Consider the following 11242-nt stretch of genomic DNA (forward strand, 5'->3'; position numbering starts at 1 on the left):
GATATAAGATAAAATTTGTTCAGTTAATTCTGTAAACATTTAAAAAGCATAGAATCATTTGCGCACTTATTGTGCCTTCTTCAAGAAATTTAAAGTAATTTGCAATCAACGATTTAAAATTGTAACATATTTCGCTTCAAAATTCATCGTTCGTAATGAAGTTGAGAATTTATGAATAAATTGAAGAAATCTTTCCAATTGTGCGAATTTTTTACCGTTTGGTAACTGAAAAATCATTTTAGTATCTACGAGGACTAGATAGGGAAATCAATCAAAGCAATATTAACACAAAAATCTAGAGAATTTATTATGTCGTTTAGCAAATTATTTCGTGTTTACCAACATTTTAAAACATAAAGAACAGTTTGCAGAAGAAATTATCAGCAGTATAGTCACTGCAAAATAGTTTTTAGAAAATTGTGAAGCTCCTGAAATAAAAAAAAGTAAGCCAGTTAGAATTGAGCCGAAAGTGTTCATTTATTTTCAAAGACAACAACTTAAAACTGTAACTAGATAGTGTGTGTGTGAAATTTATCGTAGGCCTCTTCGAAAACATCAGTATAAGTGGTATAAAATTGTTTTGTATTCGCCTTAAGACGAGAAGGCTATTATAAGTCAAGAAAAGACAAAAATCGCAGGTATGGCACTTCTAGCTCTCGTGTACGAAGGCGAGTACTCTTGATGGGTTTTCGTGATAAAATTGTTATTTGACAGTCCTGAGATACTATGCAGTGTCTCCCATTTAGCTTCACCGCATCAAGTAACTTATCCAGAAGTATAATAAAAATGTATCAAGGTAATGTTAGCCACAAATGGAACATTGGAAAATATAATTGCCTTTCTTGTAATTTTATCTGCCATGTAGATAAGACCAACAGTAGGCCTAATTCTTTTTTAAATAGCGCTCTATATTTAATCCCCTCTTGGATTTTTTGGTCCAAAAGTGGTCTGCTAGCATCAAACATAGGTTTGAGGAGGACATTTATGAGAGTGTTTGTTTGGAGTTGGCATTGTGTGGTAGTGAAACATGCACTGTGAGAAAAATGGAATAGAAGAGAACTGAAGCATTTGAGGTGTGGTTCTACAGACGAATGTTGAAAAACAGGTGGACTGTTAATGCGAGGAATGAGGAAGTTCTCAGAATCGGCGAGAAAAGGAATATATGGATAAACTCTGACAAGACGAAGGGACAGGCTGACAGGACGTCCGTTAGGATGTCAGGGAATAACGTCTGCAGTATTACAGGTAGTTGCAAAGGGTGAAAACTGTAGAGGAAGACAGAGATTGGGATACATCCAGTAACTAACTACGACATTGGTTGCAAGCGCACTCCGATATGAAAAAGTTGAGACACGAACGAATTCATGTTGGGCCGCATCAAACCAGTCAGAAAACTGATGAGTAATACAAAAGTTTCCTTCCTCTCCTGACGACTACTATGACGTTATTCAAAACGAAACTGACCTTGACTCTCCCGTAGTAGCGCAAGAGCAAGTACCAGGAGTGAGGTAACTCGACTACTTGTTGGAGTTAAAGTAAACAAATGGAAACACGAAGAGAATGCACTTTAGTGATAAAGTCAACCTCTTCCGTTGAAGTTCTCTAAGGGTGCAGCGTACACAGACGAAGAGAAGGTAGGTATGCAGCCCATTTCACGTGGTTAAGATAAACGCCACTGTATGATAGATGTGCAGTTTCCTTGTGTTTCCATTAGTTTTACCAATGGTACCTGCACCGTATGCTAAAATAGGAGAATCAAAACCAATTTTGTGTTACACTTTCAATAACATCATGTTTATTTTGAGGAGAGGGAAGTCGATTATCAAATTTAAAAAAAAATGTTGGTTATTTTTATCTATTGTTATTCATATTTTCATAGCGAACAAAGTTACATGAAAGGCAGTTACGCTGGTTAATGGCACCGGATAGAAAATCAGCATTTGCTACCTGCTACTGTGGCCTGCAGTCCGAAGACTGGTTTAATGCAGCTCTTCATGCTCGTCTACACTGTATGAGACTCTTCTTCTCCGAATAACCGTTGAAACTGACTCTGCTAACTGTATTCAGCTCTTGCTCTCTCTCTCTCTACGATTTTTTACCACACACCACACACTTCCCTCCAGTACTCAGTTGGTGATCCCTCGATGTCTCGAAATGTGTTCTATCAACCGATGCTTTCTTCTATTCAGGTTGTGCCTCAAAGTCCTTTCCGCTCCAGTTCTTTTCAGTCCCTCCGCATTATCTATGTGATCTACTTATCTAATCATCTTCATTCTTCTGTAGTACCACATTTCAAAAGTTTCAGTCCTCTTCTTGTCTAAACCGTTTGCCGTCCATGTTCCACTTCCATGCATGGTTACACTCCATACAATTTCTTTCAGAAAAGACTTCACAGCACTTGAGTCTATATTCGATTCCTCTTCTTCAGAATCGCTTTTTCGCCACTGCCACTCTATATTTTAATGCCTCTCTTTTTCAGCCGTCATGAGTTATTCTGCTGTCCAAATAGTATTAATTGTCTATTACTTTAAGTGTCTCGTTTCCTTATTTATCACGTTATTTACGAGAACGTTCATAAAGACGAGATGCGAGAAGTATTTGACAGAGCACTGAAAGACCAAAGCCGAAACAAGGCCCCGGAAGTAGACGACATTTCGTCTTAAAAGCTGATTGCTTTGGTGGAGCCAGCGATCACAAATACCTTTACATCTAGCATGCAAGATGTATGAGACTGGTAAAATCGCCCTCAGATGTCAAGAAGAATGTTATAATTGCAATTCCAAAGAAGCAGTTGCTGACAGGTGTGAATGTTACCGAACTATTAGTTTAATAAGTCACGGTTGCAAAATGATAACACAAATTCTGTATAGAACAATGGAAAAAATGGTAGAAACTGACCTCGGGGAAGATCATACGTGATTCCGGAGAAATGAAGAAACACACGAGGCAATATAGATCCTATGACTTACCTTAGATGGAGGTTAACGAAAGGCAGACCTACGTTTATAGTGTTTGTAGACACAGAAAAAGCCTTTGACAATGTTGTCTGGAATATTTTTGAAATTCTGGCAGTTGCAGGTGAAAAAATAGGGAGCGAAAGGCTATTTACAAGTTGTACAGATATCAGACAGCAGTTACAACAGTCGAGGCTCACGAAAGGGAAAGAGGGATTGAGAAGGGAGTGTAACAGGATTGCTGCCTATCCAGTTGTTATTAAATCTGTGCACCGGATAAGCAGTAAAGGAAAACAAAGGAAAATTATGAGTTGAAGTGAAATTTCAGCGACAGGAATAAAAACTTAAGGCGTGCCAATGACACATTAATTCTGTCAGAGGCAGCACAGAACTTGGAAGGGCAGCTGAACAGAGTAGAAAATGTCTTAACAGGAGGCTATGAGTTGAACATCAACCAAAACAAAATAAGCCTACTGGAATGTAGTCGAATTAAAGTGAAAGTGATGCTGACGAATTTGCTACACACAATATTTTATTTTGCTTGTGAAGAAAAAGTTCTCAGAGGTGGTCAGAATAAATCGGACACAGTGTATTCCAACGCCGTTTTAAAGAACGTTACTTCTCGTGTAGTGAAGACATGTCACGAAATATCTCCAGTATTAATTGTGGGACTTGCAAATGTTCTCTCCACCAGAGCTCATACTCTGGCTCCAAAAAAAAACTGCTGTCCATCCTGTTTTCTAATGTTGCGGAATTTCCGAGGCAAGAAGGAAAAGTCAAGCTCTTCTCAGGAGCACGAATACGCTTAACTAAAGTATGATGGGTGGTACTGGTAGCCGTCGTGCTCAGCTGCCCATCGGCAACAGTGATTCGGACAGCAGACGCCCCAGGCAGCAGTGAAGTTTTGCCACAACGAGGACCGTCCCACAAAGGAGCCTTTCGTCTTCCGCTTCGCCAGTCTTTCTGTGAGGGTCCTCCTGAGAATTCCGTTAGGCTGCCCGTCCGGAAACATTGCCTTTCCCCTGGAACGAGATCACCTGCTTGAGAGATCTCGTAGTGCCGAACGAGGAAGCTCTTCAAACATAAAAGTGAGTCCTCTGTGGATTCTGACGTCGTGCCGAACTGTTCAACAGAAACAGTTCTACCTCACACGATATATTTCTATATACACCTCGTGTTTTCGAATTCATATTTAGTGTTTCCTCAATAACGAAGTGGTTACCAAGATATCTTTTATGCACATTGTTAAAAGTGCTCAAACAAAGAGCCCATTTTATTTAAAAATATTCTGGAGCATATATCCACTTCGACGGCCATTGTTTCCTGGCTTTCATATGATAATTAAAAGTTTTACAGGCTGCAGTTAATACGTAATAGCGTTGCACATGAACTTCAATACGTAAGTATCACAATACATGTTCACCATGATATTACTGCCTAACATGTAAAGAGGACCCTTTGTTTCACTTTTCATCTATTTATATTACGTCTGTACGGTAGAAGCGGAGAAAATGGTGAACAGTCCTGAAGGATAATGTACGAAAAGGAGCAGAAGATAAATGTGTAGAAGAGAAACTGCGAATGTGGGAATGATCGCTCATGTTTAGACGCCATATTGTAGTTAACATTTAATGAGCTCTATTTTTCCCATTTTTCTTTTTTTTTTGAGTCATCAGTCTTTACACTGGTCTGACTGATTAGCAACTAAAACCGAGGTCCAGAACTATTTGATGGATGTAATTCAATCTCTGTCTTTCTTTACAGCTTTTGGCCTCTATAGCTCACTCTTATACCGTGGAAATTATTCCCTGATGTCTTAAAAAGTGTCCTGTCATTCTACCCCTTTGTTCATGCAGTGGTGTCTATATATTCCTTTCCTCCGCCGATTCTGCAGAAAACCTCCCCGTACTTTACCTTACAAGTCTCCCTAATTTGCAATATCCTTAAGTAGCACCACATCTCAGATGTTTCGGTTCTCTTCTGTTCCCGTCCTCCCACAGTGCACATTTCATTACCATACAATGTTGTGCTCCAAACTTACGTTCCCAAAAAGTTTTTCGTCAACTTAATATCTATGTGTGATTGTAGCACACTTCTCTCGGCCTACAATGCCCTTTTTGTGACTGGTAGTCTGCTTTTTAAGTCGTCCTTGTTCCATGTGTCTTGGTCATTTTGCTGCGTAGGTAGCAGAAATTTTTAACTTCATCCAGATCCTGATCACCAAATTTGATGTTTAGTTTCTCACTGTTACCATTTCTGCTATTACTCCTGACTTCAGTCTTTGTTCGATTTACTCTCGATTTATATTCTATACTCATTAGACCGTTAAGTCCTTTAAACAAATCATGTAATTCTTCGCAATCTCATCAACGAATTTTATGATTTATATCTTTTCACCTTCAGTTTTAAACCTACTCTTGAATCTTTCTTTGATTTCCACCATTACGTCTTCGATGCACAGGTCTAACAATAAGGGAAAAAGGCTACCTCCCTGTCTTACACCCAATTCGATTCGACTACTTCGTTCTTTGTTTTCCACTTTTATCTTTCCCTCAAGGTTCGCGCATGTAGTATACATTACCCGTCTCTCTGTATTGCTTGTCCCTACTTTTCTCTGAATTTCGAACATCTTGCAGCATTTTACACTCAAACGCTTTTTCCAGGTCGACATATCCTAAGAACGTGTCTTTATTTTTCTTTAGTCCTGCTTCTATTGTCAAGCGGAGCGTCAGAACTGACTTCTGGGCTTTTACTTTTCCTAAAGCCAAACTGATCGTCATCTAACAGACCTTCAGTTTCCTTTCCCATTCTTCCGTATAATATTCATGTCATCAACTTGGATGCATGACCTGTTAAGCTGGTTGTGCGCTAATTATCTCACTTATCTTTTATAGTCTTCGGAATTGTGGGTGATGTTTTACAAGAAGTCTGTGGTACATAGCCAATCTCATAAATCGTACTCAAAGGCGTGAATAGTCCTCTCGTTGTCACTTCCAGCAACGAATTCAGAAATTCCAATGGAATCTTGCCCATCTCTACTGCGTTATTTCATCTTAAGTCTTCGAAATACCAATAATAACCAAACTTTGTCAGAAAAGGCCTCGGAAGGCCCAATGGTAAGTCTTCCAAAGCTCTTTTAAATTCTGGTTCTGATACTGGATCCCTGTCTCTTTCCCCATTGACTCGTTGGCCGTCCTCTATCAAGTCGCCACACATGTCCTCCACCTTAGAGACCCTCAATGTACTCTTTCAACCTCTCAGCTCTCTCCTCTGCATTTAACAGCATAAATCTCGGCGCATTCTTAATGTTACCGATCTTATTTTTCATTTCAACGGAAGTTGTTTTGACTTTTCTACGTGCTCACTCAGTCCTTCTGACAATCACTTCCTTTTCAATCCTTCACATTATTTAGACAGTAATTCCTACTTATTTCATTCCTAATTGACTGTATGAGTAATAGAAAAATTGATTTTACCTGTCTTTTTACATGCTAGTTTCAGGTATAGTGAATGCTGTTTGGGTCGCGAGGTATCAAAAGACCATCAAACTTTAACACTGAATGCGTGCGGTAGAGGAAAAGACCACAGCAATCGAGCACCCAGACCTCCTTCTCGTCCTGAGCCAATGGTGTTGTCGAGTAGGGGATCAGCAAACCGCTCTTCTGACCGTTGGCAGGTACCACTATTAGTTGCATCATGTGGTTGAGTGCCCCCTTTCCTTCCCTCCAACAAAGGAAAAATTCTTGGCACTACTGGGAGTCGAACCCGGTTCCCCAAATGGCAGTCACCCCCGCTGAAATCTTCCGTTTCTTTCTTCTTCTTCCTCATGATTTTGTTTCTTAGCGTTTCTTCGTCTACGTTTCCGTGTTGATGTCACATGACATCTCGCAAATAACGACGATGAGTATTATACTGAGCTGTTTTACTGCGGAGTGTGTCCAGGCCCTGATCAAGTATCCTGAGCTATCGTACCGACAACCACTCGGTTACAAAGCTGACCGCATGCTGTAATCCGGAGCCGCGCGACTGCTACGGTCGCAGGTTCGAATCCTGCCTCGGGCATGGATGTGTGTGATGTCCTTAGGTTCGTTAGGTTTAAGTGGTTCTAAGTTCTAGGGGACTGATGACCACAGATGTTAAGTCCCATAGTGCTCAGAGCCAAGCATGCTGTAAAGGCGTATATGAAATTACACACATTAATGCTGGGCTTTTGTATGAAGTATCCAAATAAAGTATCATCACCGAAATTATGTGTCCCGTTGGGGTGGTGTGTGCGTTTTTGAAGCAGAACTCAAAATAATGAATAAATTCAGTCACTTTCTTAATTATTGTAATACACACAACTTAGCACAATGAATCCTCTGGCAGTGCCAGGGGAAGTTATACACCTTAAGAGTTCGCAGTTCGACCTCACCTTTGACGACGGGTATGCCTGAAATTGGTAAAGAAAATAAAGGACCTGATAGATGGCGATCAGTTTCGCTTTGGGAAAGGTAAAGGCACCACAGAGGCCGCTACGGTTGACAATGGAGGCAAGACTGAAGAAAAATCAAGACACATTCATAGGTTCAAATGGTTCAAATGGCTCTGAGCACTATGGGACTTAACATCTGTGGTCATCAGTCCCCTGGAACTTAGAACTACTTAAAACCAACTAGCCTTAGGACAGCACACACATCCATGCCCGAGGCAGGATTCGAACCTGCGACCGTAGAGGTCACGCGGTTCCAGACTGAAACGCCTAGAACCGCATGGCCACACCGGCCGGCCACACGTTCATAGGACTTGTCGACCTCGCAAATGATGTAAGATATTCGAAATCCTGAGAAAAAAGTGTCAGGTGTAGGAAAAGACGGGTAATATACAATATGCACAAGAACCAAGAAGGAACAATGCCCTAAGAGTGGAAGACCAAGAACTGAAGTGCACCGGTTAAACAGGGTTAAGTCGTGGATGCAGCCTCTTCAGTCTATACGTCGAAGAAGCAACGACGAATATAAATGAAAGGTTCAAGAGTGGTTTTAAAATTCCAAGTGAAACGACATTCTGTTGACTTTGCTATCAACAGTGAAGCTGAAGAAGAATTACAGGACCTGTAGAGTGGAAGCAGCAGTCTAATGAGTGAAAAATATGGATTGAGAGAAAATCGAGGTAAGACGAAAGTAATGAGAAGTACGAGAAATGAGAAGAGCGAGAAATGTAACATCAGAATTGGTGATCCCGAGACAGATGAAGTTAAGGCGTTCTCCAGCCTAGGCTGCAAAATACCCGTGACGAAAGGAGCTAAGACGACATAAAAAGATGACTATCATCGGTAAAAATGGCATTCCTGGCCAAGAGAAGTCTACTAGTATCGAACATAGGCCTTCATTTGATAGTGCGTTTGGAGCGCAGCATCTTGTGGCTGTGAGACATTGTGATATTCGCTATTTTTGACTTAATTAAAACAGCAAATTCAGCCAGAAGGCAAATACTTGTTTATAAAGAATGATTAATATATAATAAGGCGTCGCATGGCGACGGTGGAATTTTCTAGATAATGTAATTCGTCGTCATTGGGCGGCAATATAAACAGAAATACGGATAGATGTGCGATCCTTCACTATTTTGTTCGCTGGAGAACAAATGAAGCCTTCAGCGCTAAGAAGACTTTTACTGTTTTTCTCGAGTAAGACGGACGCAGATTTGTGGCGGTCTGATCTAATTTTTTATTAAATGTATAAAAACGTGTTCCGTCTAAGTTTTGAGTGAAGTGTAGGAAGAAGAACTGTTGTAACTTACCGTGACGAAGCACGAGCGACTCAAGAGGACAATGGCTATATAAAAGAGCGCTCAATGGACATGATATGGACATAAAAATCTACCGTCATTGTTGTATTAAGCTTAAGGTACGATATATGTTTTAGTTATAATAAATATTTGTTCTGGGAATACTGAATCATTTAGCAGTGCTCATTTCTATTATCTCCTCAGTATTATTTTCATTTTAATTATGCATTTTGCTAATATTACAGACTCCAAGATCAGCAGTCCAGTGTGCGTGTTACATTGATAAAAAGAAAACTGTTTTATCGTCTTCTTGCAACAGCTTTAATATTGAATTTCTCTTTTGTGTGATGTTACAGTTGCTTTTGCGCCCTTAAGAACTTTCTGGTCCCTTAGGAAATTTTTTTTGTCATAACAATAACTTCACAACCGGGTATGATCGTATCTACGATCATGAAGTAATTAGAAAGACGATAACGCAACTTCTTAATCAATAGCACGCTAGTTGTGACTGCCTCAAGCCACGCGAAACCGCAAGTAAAAACTATTCACATCTCATAATGCAATATTTTATGACAATGGTCAATCCATGATTCTTACGCCAATTGTGATTGATAAAACAGTTAGTTAAATCTCAATTTCCAACTTTCCATTGAATAGCAACATCACTTCTATTTTGTAGCATCACACTTGGTGCCCGAACAGGGACTCGACCAAAAATTAGTTCAAATTCTTGGAAAATTTCTATGTGCTTGTATTAATAAATGTTCTGTCGTTTCATGTACACATCATCTCTCTGTGAGAATGACAGAAAGTACGCTGGTCGATAACGCAGTTTAATTATCGAGAGAAAGGAAAAGAAAAGAGACGCGAATTTGCTGAGACAACATAGCGGTAACCAAGCCATCAAAAAGTAAGTCAGAATTTTGCATACGCAGTGTAGTGCTTCAGTAGCAACGTTGCTTTTCCAAGTCGATCCACATCCTTTCTATCTCCTTCCCGCTATAGAAAATCTGCTTTATTTTATCTTTCAAAGTAAAATTATTCGTAGTCTGATAATAGAAATTATTTCTCCCCATTGTTAGTATAGCTGTATTACATTTTCAACATGGTGGATAGTGTGTGCAATTTGCAGTGAAGAGCATCTTCATTCATTTGTCTGAAACGTTTAGGTTCCATCTTGTCTTCTCGCAAGATAGAATTTCATTTGTTGCTCACGCGAGAGCGGTGCTCTTAGCGGACTCACCAATTCACTGACAAACGACGAAAGCCTTGCGTATCACGTGATTTACTAACGAAAATGGCAGATAGTAAACAGAGACAGGTGACAACAGGAGACGGGAGTGAAGACGTTAATAGTATTCCATACCCTTTACGATCGCGAACGGTAGGTTCCCGTGTGGAAACTGAACTAACCATGTCTGTAACAGGGGAAAGTGACCCTAAAGTCCAAATTCTTCCCGCTGCAGCTACAAATGACCTCGGTGCGTTAATGGAAATGCTGAAACAACAGTTTGACGCAGTAAATGAGACTATAAAAACACAAAATGAGACTGTTAATGCCCGATTAGATGCTGTAAGCGAATCATTAAAAACACAGCTAGGCACAATCAAAACAGATCTGCATAAAGAAATTACGGCTGAATTAAATACCCATTTGGGTGAGGTGCAAACTAAGATCAGTGATCAAATTCAGAAAATGCAGAAACAGGTGAAAAGTGAAATAGCTGAAGTATCTGGAACATTAAACACAAAAATTCAGGCAGCTACCAAAGAAATAAACTCAGTTAGAAATGCAGTATCTGACATTGAAGGTGTAGTGGAGGATCTGTCGAGGCAGATAGACTCAATCAATATTGAAGAACAGGTTAAGAGCACCGTGAAAGCACACACGGAGGCATTGTCGGAACACTACAGTGAATGGATAAAGGGTAAAGATATTTTTATCGAAAAGAAGGTCAGGGAGGAGCTTAGGGAGACTGTCAAGGATGTAACTTATGAAATCTTAGCTGCTCCTGGTAAGTCTGGAGACACAGTGGTTTCTGAATTGGGACAGATTCGGAGGACACTTACACGGGATCTTCCCGAGTGGAAGCAGCAAGTAGTGGACGAAGTCAGAATGCTGAGAAACTGTGTAGAAAATCCGCACACGCATACGCAAACTATAGGGAACAACTCTTTAGACGGTGACGAATGTCAGTCAACTCCTTATTGTTCACCGCCTGATTACATGCAAAACAACAGTCCTGTTGAGTCCCGAGTAGGGAAAATAAATGATCCGCCCACAATTGTGAGTTTAATGCAAGAGGAAAGTGTGATTAAGCATCGCACTTTTCCTGTTTTTCATCCGCAGAAGCGAGAAATACACCCCATCGTGTTCCTAAAGAATTTTTCCGGCATATTTCCCAGGAGCTGGACAGACAGACAGCGTATTCAGTTCGTCACTGGCTTTATTTCTGGTGATGCAGCATTATGGGGAACGGAAATGGTAGACACGTGTAGGAATTATGAAGAGTTTGAGA

Source organism: Schistocerca americana, chromosome 1 (assembly GCF_021461395.2).
Source record: "Schistocerca americana isolate TAMUIC-IGC-003095 chromosome 1, iqSchAmer2.1, whole genome shotgun sequence".
In the NCBI taxonomy this organism is placed as follows: domain Eukaryota; kingdom Metazoa; phylum Arthropoda; class Insecta; order Orthoptera; family Acrididae; genus Schistocerca; species Schistocerca americana.